Below are 11,721 nucleotides of genomic sequence, written 5' to 3' on the forward strand. Positions count from 1 at the left end.
GAATAATACAAACTTACACAAGATGCACAAAACACACACTTAGGGGTATATTTATTAATGTGCGAGCTGTCATGATACGATGTAGCATGCGCTGTCGGCATTTTATCATTGCACCAGCAGTTCTTGTGAACTGCTGGTGCAATTCTGCCCTCTGCAGATTCGCGTCAGCTAGCAGGTGTCAATCAACCCGATCGCATTTGATCGGGTTGATTTCTGTCCGCGGCCTCAGAGCAGGCGAACAAGTTATGTAGTAGCGGTCTTTAGACAAGGGGCATCAAGCTCCATACGAAGCTGGATAAATCGGCCCCTTATAGTTTACTTATCTGCCATCCCTATGCATTATCTGCTCTGCCTGTACCAGCAGTTTTGTTTTTCCTCACTGCTGACTTCTCACTCACTCAAACTGCTTAGAATCAGAGTTGTGTGACTCAATAGTTTCTGAATCAGTAAGGTGAGACATATGGGCGCCCCACGGCCTAATAATAGCCAGACAGCTAGCTCAGCATTCTAAAGCACTGGGTTGCAGGTTCGATCTCCGGCAAGGTCCACTCAGCCTTTCATTCTTCTAAGGTTGATAAAATGAGCAGCGACTTGAGACCCTTACGGGTGATTAGCCGCGCTTTACAAGTACCCAATACATAATCAGTTCAGGATTCTAAAGTTTCTGAGGATAAGTTTGTTAAGCAGCTGGATTTTATTTTTAAACCCTCTGTTTAATCTCCAGAGGCATTTTTTTAGTTCCTAATGCTATCTCTGAGACAATTTCTAAAGAGTGGTCCAAGCCTGATATCCTCTTTAATCCAGCTGAGAGATCTAAAAGGATGTTTGATTTGCCTGCATCTAACTTAGATCTTTGGGAAATAATTCCTAAAGTGGATGGGGCTAATACTACTTTCACTAAATGTAGTACTATTTCTCTTGAGTATAGTACCTCTTTTAAAGACCTTATGGATTTTGGAGTCTTTTTATTAAAAAAACATAATTTATGTAAGAACTTACCTGATAAATTCATTTCTTTCATATTAACAAGAGTCCATGAGCTAGTGACGTATGGGATATACATTCCTACCAGGAGGGGCAGTTTCCCAAACCTTAAAATGCCTATAAATACACCCCTCACCACACCCACAAATCAGTTTAACGAATAGCCAAGAAGTGGGGTGATAAGAAAAAAAGTGCGAAGCATATAAAATAAGGAATTGGAATAATTGTGCTTTATACAAAAAAATCATAACCACCACAAAAAAGGGTGGGCCTCATGGACTCTTGTTAATATGAAAGAAATGAATTTATCAGGTAAGTTCTTACATAAATTATGTTTTCTTTCATGTAATTAACAAGAGTCCATGAGCTAGTGACGTATGGGATAATGACTACCCAAGATGTGGATCTTTCCACACAAGAGTCACTAGAGAGGGAGGGATAAAATAAAGACAGCCAATTCCTGCTGAAAAAAATCCACACCCAAAATAAAGTTTAACAAAAAACATAAGCAGAAGATTCAAACTGAAACCGCTGCCTGAAGAACTTTTCTACCAAAAACTGCTTCAGAAGAAGAAAATACATCAAAATGGTAGAATTTAGTAAAAGTATGCAAAGAGGACCAAGTTGCTGCTTTGCAGATCTGGTCAACCGAAGCTTCATTCCTAAACGCCCAGGAAGTAGATACTGACCTAGTAGAATGAGCTGTAATTCTCTGAGGCGGAATTTTACCCGACTCAACATAGGCAAGATGAATTAAAGATTTCAACCAAGATGCCAAAGAAATGGCAGAAGCTTTCTGGCCTTTCCTAGAACCGGAAAAGATAACAAATAGACTAGAAGTCTTACGGAAAGATTTCGTAGCTTCAACATAATATTTCAAAGCTCTAACAACATCCAAAGAATGCAATGATTTCTCCTTAGAATTCTTAGGATTAGGACATAATGAAGGAACCACAATTTCTCTACTAATGTTATTGGAATTCACAACTTTAGGTAAAAATTCAAACGAAGTTCGCAACACCGCCTTATCCTGATGAAAAATCAGAAAAGGAGACTCACATGAAAGAGCAGATAATTCAGAAACTCTTCTAGCAGAAGAGATGGCCAAAAGGAACAAAACTTTCCAAGAAAGTAATTTAATGTCCAATGAATGCATAGGTTCAAACGGAGGAGCTTGAAGAGCTCCCAGAACCAAATTCAAACTCCAAGGAGGAGAAATTGACTTAATGACAGGTTTTATACGAACCAAAGCTTGTACAAAACAATGAATATCAGGAAGAATAGCAATCTTTCTGTGAAAAAGAACAGAAAGAGCGGAGATTTGTCCTTTCAAAGAACTCGCGGACAAACCCTTATCTAAACCATCCTGAAGAAACTGTAAAATTCTCGGTATTCTAAAAGAATGCCAAGAAAAATGATGAGAAAGACACCAAGAAATATAAGTCTTCCAGACTCTATAATATATCTCTCGAGATACAGATTTACGAGCCTGTAACATAGTATTAATCACAGAGTCAGAGAAACCTCTTTGACCAAGAATCAAGCGTTCAATCTCCATACCTTTAAATTTAAGGATTTCAGATCCGGATGGAAAAAAGGACCTTGTGACAGAAGGTCTGGTCTTAACGGAAGAGTCCATGGTTGGCAAGATGCCATCCGGACAAGATCCGCATACCAAAACCTGTGAGGCCATGCCGGAGCTATTAGCAGAACAAACGAGCATTCCCTCAGAATCTTGGAGATTACTCTTGGAAGAAGAACTAGAGGCGGAAAGATATAGGCAGGATGATACTTCCAAGGAAGTGATAATGCATCCACTGCCTCCGCCTGAGGATCCCGGGATCTGGACAGATACCTGGGAAGTTTCTTGTTTAGATGAGAGGCCATCAGATCTATCTCTGGGAGCCCCCACATTTGAACAATCTGAAGAAATACCTCTGGGTGAAGAGACCATTCGCCCGGATGCAACGTTTGGCGACTGAGATAATCCGCTTCCCAATTGTCTACACCTGGGATATGAACCGCAGAGATTAGACAGGAGCTGGATTCCGCCCAAACCCAAATATGAAACTGACTGTCTGGAAATAAGGAAAGTTGAACATTCTGAGTCAAGGCAAATAAATGTTTGAATACATATATTTAGAACTTTATAAATAAAGTGCCCAACCATAGCTTAGAGTGTCACAGAAAATAAGACTTACTTACCCCAGGACACTCATCTACATGTTTGTAGAAAGCCAAACCAGTACTGAAACGAGAATCAGTAGAGGAAATGGTAAATATAAGAGTATATCGTCGATCTGAAAAGGGAGGTAAGAGATGAATCTCTACGACCGATAACAGAGAACCTTATGAAATAGACCCCGTAGAAGGAGATCACTGCATTCAATAGGCAATACTCTCTTCACATCCCTCTGACATTCACTGCACGCTGAGAGGAAAACCGGGCTCCAACTTGCTGCGGAGCGCATATCAACGTAGAATCTAGCACAAACTTACTTCACCACCTCCCTTGGAGGCAAAGTTTGAAAAACTGATTTGTGGGTGTGGTGAGGGGTGTATTTATAGGCATTTTAAGGTTTGGGAAACTTTGCCCCTCCTGGTAGGAATGTATATCCCATACGTCACTAGCTCATGGACTCTTGTTAATTACATGAAAGAAAAGGTTTTCAGCAAGCAGGTTTTATTTTTAGGCCAGCAATTAGTATTGCTTGCGTAGCTGCAGCGTCTACCCTTTGGCGTAAGGGTTTATCTGAGCAAATTTCTGAGGAATCTGCTGGTGATCAGTTTTCTAATCAATTAAAACTCTTGGAAACTAAAAAATGGCTCTAGCAGTGTTGACTAGGAGGGCCTTGTTGTTGAACTCATGGCCTGCTGAAGCGGAAATCCAGACTTCTGTCTCTTCCTTTTAAGGGGAAGGTGTTTTTCGGGTCTGGTCTGGACAAAAAAAATGTAATGGTGGCTGAGGGGAAAGAAGCTTTTCTCCCTCAGGATAAGAAGTCTATGGGTAATCCTAGATTTTCTAACCATTTTCATTTCTTTTGTTAATCTAAGAAACAAAAGTCCCCTTCTGATTTCTTTTTTCTTGCACAATAAACTTGATTTGCAACAGGTCCAAGAAGCCTGAGTCTGCATGAAGGTGTGGCCCCCATCCAGATCATCTGGTAGGGGGCAGATTATGCATTTTTAAGGGGGGATCGGTTTCATTTGGTTCATGGGTTCTGAACATTATTTCCCAAGGATACAGAATAGGTTTAAGATCAAGGACTTCTAGGGGAATGTTTATTCTTTCTCAAGAATCTTGTAAAGGCAGGAAACTTTTTTTTCAGTTGATTTCAGATCTGGAATCTATTGGAGTAATAGTTCCAGTTTTGGATTTGAAACTGGGTCATGGATTTTATTCCAACCTCTTTATTGTCCCAATGAATTTATTCCTTTTTATTGTCAGTGGTTCCTTACCTGGATGACATTTTGGTACAGGCTCAATCTTTACATTTAGCAATATCTCAAACAAACATACTTTTGTTGTTTCTTCAAGAGCATGCTTGGAAAGTACATTTTCCAAAAAGCTCTCTGTCCCTCCAGTCCAGGATTACTTTTCTGGGTTTGATTATCGATTCCGTCTTTATGAGACTTTCCTTGACAGAACAGAGAAGGCTGAAGTTACTCTCAGCTTTTGTAATCTTTGGGCAGTTTCTACTCGTTCTGTGGAGCTTTGTATGCTTAGCCAGTGGTGTAGGGATCTCACTCAGTTGGCTCTAAAGATTTTTTTGGATGCCAATACAAGACTATCATTTTCTTGGTGGATCAATTATCGGTTTATTGTTCTGAAAAAAGAGACTTATTTAATTTTCCAATCAGACAATGTCACAGCAGTGGCTTACATCGATCATCAGGGGGGGGACTAGCAGTTCCCTGGCAATGAGGGAGGTTTCCTGAATTCAGACTTGGGCAGAAATCAATTACTATATAATTTTTGCTCCAGGTGTGTGCAACTGCAAAGCATGCTTTCTCAGTTGTCAATCCCTTCATCCAGAGGCATGATCTCTTTATTTGGAAGTCTTCAGTCATATTGTAGACCTATGGGGTCTTTCGAAAGTGGATCTCATGGCTTCTCATTTAAATAAAAAACACCCCAGTGGGATCCTCAGACAGAGTTTGTGGATGCACTAGTAGCTCCTTGGTTATTTTATCTGGCTTACATTTTTCCGCCTCTTGTTCTGTTACCAAGGGCAGTAGCCAGGATCAAGCAAAGGTATCATCAGTATTCCTGATTGCTACAGCTTGGTCTTGCAGTACTTAGTTTGCAGATCTGGTGCAGATGTCCAGTTGTCCTTTGTGACTTCTTCCTCTGTGTCACGACCTCCTGTCTCAAGGTCTTTTTTTTTCATCAGGATTTAAAATTTCTAAACTTGATGGCTTGGAGATTGAACGCTTAGTTTTAAGACAGAGAGGTTTTATTGATTGTATCATTTTGGTTCAGGTCTGTAAACCTGTGATAAGGAAGATTCATCACAAGGTTTGGAAGGTTTTTATTTCCTGGTGTGTGGAACATGGGTAAGTTTAGAATTCCTAGAATTCTTCAGTTTATTTAGGATGACTTGCATGAGGGTTTATTTTAGTTCTTTTAAGGGTCAGCTCTTTCTGTCAAGATTTACAAGTAGATTGCTGAATATTCAGAATTGGATGAGTAAACGGAAAAAACTCACATGCTGGAGAGCTGGTGATAAGTCCAACAGGCTGATTAGGCAGTCAGAGGATAGTTAGGCCAGACGGCCCGACTTCTGGTTAATGAATTTGAGCGCAAAATGCTATCGCGAGCTCACGGCAGCATTAACCAGCCACTTGTAATAGTTGGTTATTTAACGTGCGCTCGTAAATTAGTGCTCCACTTGTAATCTAGCCCTAAAACGTTACACTTATTCTGTCAATATTTAAACTACTAGTGAAACTTTAAAAAAATACATCTACATATTATTCTTAGACTAATATTTTCTTTGAATGCATAATTCTGTCTAGCATTTATTTAGTGTTTAACGTCCCTTTAAATACATACATATATATATATATATATATATATATTCCTATAGATATATAGGTATAGATATGTATTTTACCTGAACAGTATCAGATATATATAGAAATATATATATATATATATATATATATATATATATATATATATATATATATATATGTGAAGAACATAGCAATGTAAAATATGTGTTTCACAATCAGTCGGGTTAGTGCACATGAAAACTTAGTATTCTTAAAGGGAAAGGCTAGTCACAATTAAAGCTTCATGATTCAGAAAGAGCATGAAATGTTAAGCAACTTTAATTGAAAAGCAAGAATGTAAGCTTAGGAGCCCATCCATTTTTAGTTCAGCACCTGGGTAGCGCTTGCTGATTGGTGTCTAAATGTAGCCACCAATCAGCAAGTGCTACCCAGGTGCTGAACCAAAAATGGCCCAGCTCCTAAGCTTACATTCTTGCTTTTTTAAATAAAGATACCAAGAGAACGAAGATAAAATAATAATAGGAGTAAATTAGAAAGTTGCTTACAATTGCATGCTCTTTCTGAATCATGAAAGTTTAATTTTGACTAGACTATCCCTTTAAGGCGCATTATCGAAATATTACATATAAAATATTTAGAAAAATTAATAAAAATTATTAACCCCTTAACGACCAGTATTGTACCCTACAATGCTGGTCGTTATGCCCTTAAGGACCAGCGACGTACCCTGTACATCGCTGCAGTCCTGGGATTCTCTCTGCTGCGATCTCTCTCAAAATTGCGAGATTGCGCTATTTCTGCATGCCCCACGAGTGATATAGATTTGCAGAGTTACAGACAGCGGTGGTCCGATTGTTGGTGGGTGGGAGCAATAGCAGAAGGCGGGTGGGAGGCCCATCACCGGTGCGTGTTCCGGATCATGTCCGTGAGCATGCCACAGAGGCGGTGCACGGGGCTCGGGAGCGTGCATGCGTGTGCACGCGCACACACGGTAATCAAATACAGTACTGCAGCCGAAGGAGGTAAGAGGGAGAGGGTGGAAAACATTTTTGGAAAGTGATCCGGGAGGGGGAGAGGGGAGGGTATTGAGGGGGGAAGCTACACTACAGAAAATAAGGGATTACATTTTTTTTTACAAAAAAAAAGGGCAAATTTATGAGCAAACTGGGTACTGGCAGACAGCTGCCAGTACCTAAGATGGCGACCAGTAGGTCGAGGGGGGAGGCTTAGAGAGCTGTTTGGGGGGTAATGGGGGATCCTACACTTCATAAAAAATATATTCAATTTTTTTATTTATTTTTTTAAACAAAAACAAAAAAAAAATATTTTTATACTTGCAGACTTTCTGCCAGTACTTAAGATGGCGGTGACAATTGTGAGGTGGGGGAGGGAAGAGAGCTGTTTGCTTCAGGTGGGAGGCTGATCTCTACACTAAAGCTAAAATTAACCCTACAAGCTACCTAATTAACCCCTTCACTGCTGGGCATAATGCAAGTGTAGTGCACAGTGGCAATTAGCGTATATTACCATATATGTCTGCTATTTCTGAACAAAGGGGATCCCAGAGAAGCATTTACAACCATTTGTTCGATAATTGCACAAGCTGTTTGTAAATAATTTCAGTGAGAAACCTAACTTTGTGAAAAAGTTAACTTTTTATTTTTATTTGATCGCATTTGGCGGTGATATAGTAGCATGAAATATACCAAAATGGGCCTAGATCAATACTTTGGGTTGTCTACTACACTACACTAAAGCTAAAATTAACCCTTCAAGCTCCCTACAAGCTACTAGGGATGGGCGAATGTGTAAATTTCCGAATTCGAATGTTAAAACGAATGTTATTACCGAAATTCCAAATACAAATCCAAATGTCGATACGAACGAATATTCTTAAAAATTCTATAATCGAATGCTATTTACAGTTTTCGAATGTCACTTTCGAATTTGAATGTTTATAATTAGATCAAATGTCCACATTCGAAATTTCGAATTTAACATTCTATTTAACAATTACTATTCAGAAGTTCAATAGTTCGTTTGGTAGGGAATCTAGTAAATTGATACATAATAGATACAAATATATCAATTTGAATATTACATGTAAAGAAAGCATTATAAATACTATTACAAACATATAAATTCAAATTTTTCGAATTCGAATATTGCATAATTTGAATATTACATTTAAAGAAAGCATTACAAATACTATTACAAACATATAAATTTGAATTTTTCGAATTCGAATATTGCATAATTCGAATATTACATCTAAAGAAAGCTTTAGAAATACTATTACAAACATATAAATTTGAATGTTTCGAATTCGAATATAGCATACATCGAATATTACATTTAAATAAAGCATTATAGAAATACTATTACAAACATATAAATTCGAATTTTTCTAAACTAATATTTTCTAATGTAATCATAAAATTCGAAACCGAACATTTGAAAATCGAATGTTAGAATGTTATGTAAACATTCCAAAATTGGATTCGAACAAACGAAAGTGTTAAAATTTGTTTCATTTTTCGAATGTTGCGAAACATTCGCTCATCCCTACAAGCTACCTAATTAACCCCTTCACTGCTGGGCATAATACAAGTTTGGTGCGCAGCGGCATTTAGAGGCCTTCTAATTACCAATAAGTTATGCCAAAGCCATAAATGTCTGCTATTTCTGAACAAAGGGAATCCCAGAGAAGCATTTACAACCAGTTTTGCCATAATAGCACAAGCTGTTTGTAAATAATTTCAGTGAGAAACAAGTTTGAAAAAAAGTCAGTGAAAAAGTTAACGATTTTTTTTATTTGATCGTATTTGGCAGTAAATTGGTGGCATGAAATATATAGATCAATACTTTGGGTTGTTTACTAAAATATATATATATATATATATATATATATATATATATACACATGTGAAGGGATATTCAGGAATTCCTGACAGATATCAGTGTTAAAATGTAACTATCGCTTATTTTAAAAAAAAAAAATGGTTTGGGAATAGCAAAGTGCTACTTGTATTTATTGCCCTATAACTTGCAAAAAAAGCAAAGAACATGTAACATTGGGTATTTTTAAACTCAGGACAAAATTTAGAAACTATTTACATGGGTGTTTTTTGGTGGTTTTAGATGTGTAACAGATTTTGGGGGTCAAAGCTAGAAAAAGTGTGTTTCATCATATTTTATAATTTTTTTTAAACTAAATTATAAGATATGATGAAAATAATGATATCTTTAGAAAGTCCATTTAATGGCGAGAAAAACTGTATATAATATGTGTGGGTACAGTAAATGAGTAAGAGGAAAATTACAGCTAAACACAAACACCACAGAAATGTAAAAATAGCCCTGGTCCTTAAGGGTAAGAAATTGAAAAATAGTCTGGTCCTTAAGGGGTTAAAGAACTTATTAAACATACTGTAAAATATATAGATATATCCAATGGATTATTTAGAATATTTTACAGTATGTTTAATAATTTTTTTAAATATTTTAATAACGCATCTTAGGAATACTAAGTTTTCATGTGCGCTAAAACGACCACGTTACAATCTAAATCGTGAAAGCTGATGCTTGTTACACATATTTTACATTCCTATGTTCTTCCCATAAAAAAATGATGTACTTTTTATTATTAAATATATATTTCTATATATATCTGATACTGTTCATGTAAAAAGACTTCTGGTTAATTAAAAAAATTACCCCCAATTGCCCCCAAAATAAATTCTAGCGTTCCTTTACAAAATAAAAAATTATGACCATCTTTATAAAGCAGTTATAAGGGGTTAAAGGGACATTAAACTCAAACATTTTCTTTCATGATTCAGGTAGGGCATATCAATTTTGCTTCATTCTCTTAGAATCCTTTCTTGAAGAAGCAACAATGCACTACTGGAAACTAGCTGAACACATTGGAAAGCCAATCACAAGAGGCATCTAGGTGCAGCCACCAATCAGTAGCTAGCACCCAGCTTCTGAGCCTATCTAGATATGCTTTCAACAAGGATACAAAGTGAACAAAGTAAATTAGACATGTGTTTAAATGCATGTGCTCTGTCTGAATCATGAAAGAAAAAGTTTGGGTTTCAAGTCTTTAAAGTTGGCAGGAGGTTGTTAGAAAAAAATGGCACTGAAAAGTGCCTTTACACTGCGGTCTATGGGGACTGTGTTTAAGCTTGAAATATACTGTATGTGCTTATAAACATATCTATTTATGTGTTATGTGTATGTAAATATATATTCCAATTTACTACTATTATCAAATTTGCTTCATTCTCATGTTATTCTTTTTTGACATGATATCTAGGTAGGTAGCGTGCACGTCTAGGGCACTACATGACAGGCAATAGTGCTGCCAACTAGTGCTCTTGCTAATGTATTACATTCCTGCAAAACTGCTGCAGGCACGTGCACACTGCTGACCTTACCTTCCTGCTGTTCAACAAAGGATAACAAGAAAACAAAGAACATTTGATAATAGAAGTATTTTGGAAAGTGGTGTAAAATAGTATTTTCTATCTGAATCGTGAGAGAACATTTTTGGGTTTTATGTAAGTGGTTAACGAGATGTGAAAACAAGATTTTTTTATTTCATGATTCAGATAGAGCATGCAATTTTAAACAATTTGCCAATTTACTTATTTTATCTAATCTGCTTCCTTCTCTTGATATCTTTGTTATAAAGGATACCTAAGTAGGCTTAGGAGCTGGGCGCTAGCTGCTGATTGGTGGCTGCACATATATGCCTCTTGTCATTGGCTTACCGGGGTACTCAGCTAGCTCCCAGTAGTGTTCTTCTGCTCCTTCAATAAAGGATACTAAGAGAATGAAACATAATTGATAATAGAAGTAAATTGGAAAGTTATTTAAAAATGTAGATTCTATCTGAATCATGAAAGAAAATGTTGTGTTTTATGTCCCTTTAAACTACACAAATTTATATCACACATGAATGAATATTTTTTATAAACATAGTTAAAAACAAATTGCATAAGAATTGTTAAACTAAAGCTGTTTATTTGATTTTAAAACTAATGATTTTCCCTTCTTCCTTACATGTATTTCCATGTCCATGCTTTACACAGAGCAAGAAGAAAGCTATAAAGTATAAATAGATGAAAATCCCCATTGGAACACTCTATACACTTGACTCAGCCTTTTGGATGGCATTCAGCACCTAAAATTATATGACTTAGAAATACCCTGGCAGGGTTTCAAAATGGCAGAGATAAATTAGAACATAGGGAAGTCAAAAATAATCTTGATTTAAACAGAATGGCCTCTAGTTATGAAAGTCTGGCGGACCTGATCCGACAGTGCGGATCAGGTCCGCCAGACCTCACTGAAAACGGCGAGCAATACGCTCGCCGTATTTAGCACTGCACCAGCAGCTCACAAGAGCTGCTGGTGCAATGCCACCCCCTGCAGACTCACGGCCAATAGGCCGCCAGCAGGGGGGTGTCAATCAATCCGATCGTACTCGATCGGGTTGATTTCCGGCGATGTCTGTCCGCCTGCTCAGAGCAGGCGGACAGGTTATGGAGCAGCGGTCTTTGTGACCGCTGCTTCATAACTGCTGTTTCTGGCGAGCCTGATGACTCGCCAGAAACACGGGGCATCAAGCTCCATTCGGAGCTTGATACATATGCCCCAATATGTCAAATTAAGACACTTTTAAATTCACTTATATTATCAAATATACTT

General features: G+C 37.4%; 1 protein-coding gene across 1 annotated transcript in view; it reads right to left on the reverse strand.

Annotated features, from left to right (window-relative positions):
• Positions 1–10,835, reverse strand: part of LOC128662324 (protein mono-ADP-ribosyltransferase TIPARP-like) — a 101,915-nt gene extending 91,080 nt beyond the window's left edge. Inside the window, exon 1 of the mRNA XM_053716128.1 lies at positions 10,782–10,835. The gene's annotated coding sequence lies outside the window, so the exon portion shown is untranslated. The remainder of the gene's footprint in view (positions 1–10,781) is intronic.
• Between the last annotated feature and the right edge of the window lie 886 nt (positions 10,836–11,721).

This window comes from Bombina bombina, chromosome 6 (genome assembly GCF_027579735.1).
Source record: "Bombina bombina isolate aBomBom1 chromosome 6, aBomBom1.pri, whole genome shotgun sequence".
Classification (NCBI taxonomy): Eukaryota; Metazoa; Chordata; class Amphibia; order Anura; family Bombinatoridae; genus Bombina; species Bombina bombina.